Raw genomic sequence first — 3,121 nt, forward strand, 5'->3', positions numbered from 1 at the left:
GAGGCGGACTCCATAGTTGGAGTTGGACGCGGCGGCGGCGTGCTTCAAGCACAAGAAGGCGTAAGGCGCGGAGCCGCATTGCCGACCAAGGCCGGCAGTGTTGTGTGTAATTTCATTGCCGGCGCGTTTCATTCAAGCACCCACGACATTATGTTTCGCGGCCTACTATCACGAACATAAAGAGTATATTTCCGCACATGTTTAAAAAAAGAGATTTTCCGATTTTCCTACCGTTCGTATTGTAAGAATATCTGATTCTATTTATGTACCTATATAAGCTTCTGATTGTTCTAGAAACCTACGTCGTTTATGTCTTGATGTCTTGTTTAAATGCGTTAGGCAAAATATATTGTTGTTGCGACTTTTTGTGTAAAAACAGGCAATTTCCATACAAAGTGAGCAGTTTTCATTGTTGTTGAGTAGGAATTTTGGAATAAGGGATAAGATAAGATACAGTAGGTAAATAATAAATGTTTATAAAAAGTATATTTTTTATTTCTGTTATTTAGTTACACTTGCACCAATCCTGGGTTAGCCACTAACTCCGGGTTTAACCGGTTAACCCCGAGTCAGTAGCTAACCCAGGTAGCGCAAGTGTCCCTAATAAGGGCTCTAAGGGCCTCTTACCACTTAGAGTCTTGACTAAGCGACCGGTACAGACAAACATCTGGGCAACAAGGAATTCCAACATTTCTGAAATGTGGCACTCACTTAAGTAAACTAACTTTAATGTTTACAAATCCATTATTTATTTAACGCGTTCCGTCTAAAAGGCCAAATAAATAAATCACTGGATACATTTACAAAACTTATATAAAAATAGAACGAGAAAAACTGAACAACATTCGCGAGTTACTCAAATATTTAAATCATAACAAATTGAAATATTTACAAACAAAAAATATCCAATGATCCAGCATTTTATGCAAGATTTTAATCCAGAAATTCTGATATTTTTATGTAACGCAAAAGGTTCATGACGCCTGACCTTCATAGCGTAGGATATGGGTTAATGAGGACCTGCCCTCACTGCCCTTTGCCTCTCAGGCCTCGAGAACATTTGGGTCGGAATTAAAAGGGTTTCTTTCTTGTTGTATGTAATTAAATCTCTGCCCGTACTGATAATAAGGAAAATATAATATTAAAGACGCGTTCTAATGAGGTTAGAATATTTTTAAACAAATTAAAATTCATGTATAAAATATGCACGAATGTTTATTTAAATATGTTAACGAGCTTGACTTAGTGTAAGGCCTGAGTGGACGCTCGAGTTTGGCGTGCAGCGGGGCGGGGCGTGCGGCGTGCATGTTAAACAAATGCAAGCGTATAGGAGCGGCCTTAGTGTACGCTGCTCAAATCCCTTGGGAGCTCGACGCCACGCTGCACGCCCCGCCGAACGCTCCGCTTCGAGCGTCCACTCAGTCCTTACACTAAAGCACAGTTTTCCATTAAGCGAACATATTTACGAGTATTTTGCTTGAATTTTGGTGACGTTTGGATTTAGACTACAGCAGCTTTACTGCAGTATTGCGCGACGCTACTGCTGTGCTGACTGCATTACTGCCGCAAATGTCAAAAATCCGATCGGGGCGGCGACATCGATTTTGACATTTGCAGCAATATTGCAGCAATGTTATGTCAAAATACGGGCAGTAACATCGATTTTGGCATTTGCAGCAGTAATGCAGTCGACAGCAGTAATGCCGGTCACTTTACATGTGAAGTTGTTTTCTATGTAGAGACATTTCCAAGATCCCAATAAAATGTAAACGTGTAGGTATTCGGGTAATTTCGGAAATTGGGTAATTCCGAGAATCATTTAAAAATCACTCATATTCCGTTGTAATAAGAGTCCTAAATCGCCTGCTAACATACAACTTACTCAAAAATAGTTCTTAATTCGCTGACATAACAGCTATGGGACATATTTTTAAGTATGATGAGTGCACCCATATTTTTACACTTGACTTTACTTAGGTATACACCTGAAAAACAGTACCCCTCCCTTCTCCGTTTGCCGGGTAATGAAAATGATTGGAGGTTTTAAGGGGCCCACTGATTAACAGTCCGCCGGACGGTATCGGCCTGTCAGTTAGAACTAAATTTTGACAGTTCCGAACAACTGACAGGCCGATACCGTCCGGCGGACTGTTAATCAGTGGGCCCCTTTAATAAGGATGTTAGTGAACAGAGAAGCGCTATTAAGCAACATAGTAACGATGGTACCAGTAGCTTAATATGTACCTCATTTCTTTCTAATACAAAACTTTTATTTAATAGTAGGTACAAATTAATTTTATGGTTGACAAATAAAATTATGGTAGGATGTTAATATATGCTGATTTAAATATGATCCTCACTACTATCACAGTCTATAAAACAATACAGTCATTCGACGAAGTCGTCTAGACAGGGCAATCGTGCGGGGTGCGAGGGGTGGGTCGCGTGCACCCGAGCTGCATACATCGCCATTGTTAGTAGCTCGGTACTACTTACAGGGCTAGCGTGTCCTATTTGTAATGTTTTAAATGCTGGGCAAGTGTAAAAGTCTGTGACAACCCTATACTGTATTGTATACTGTATTCTTGTGCGGTGTCGGCATTTAAATACGCAAATATCAAAAGCGTCGGTCCACTGTTACTTTTTACACTTGGCTACTATCATATCGTAAAACTGAAATGAGGTTGTGGTAGATAGATAGATAGATAGATAAAAACTTTATTGGAAAACCATATCGTGACAAAAAAAATTGAACTTATGATAAGAATAAAACTAAAACTTATGTCTAAGTACTATACTAAACTAATTACTAACTAACTACATACTAGGTTTGTTTTTTTGTCACGACTGTGTAGTCGCGAAAAGGCGCCGACTCAGCATGTGCTGCAGCATTGCTGCCACAGCGCTGGTATTCTGCCGGGACCTAGCAGTGCGCGCGCAGACTCACGGTATCAACAACAACCACCAGTGACAAAAATTACTAAAAAGTTATAGAGAAGCGTTATACAAAGAAAAATGGAGAAAACATTTGTGAATTAATTTAGATAACATAAAATTTAATCAAGTTTGCGTACAAATTATATCTAATTTTAAAACAAACAAACGGACTTGGGGGCTTTAG

This window comes from Cydia amplana, chromosome 16, assembly GCF_948474715.1.
Source record: "Cydia amplana chromosome 16, ilCydAmpl1.1, whole genome shotgun sequence".
NCBI lineage: Eukaryota > Metazoa > Arthropoda > Insecta > Lepidoptera > Tortricidae > Cydia > Cydia amplana.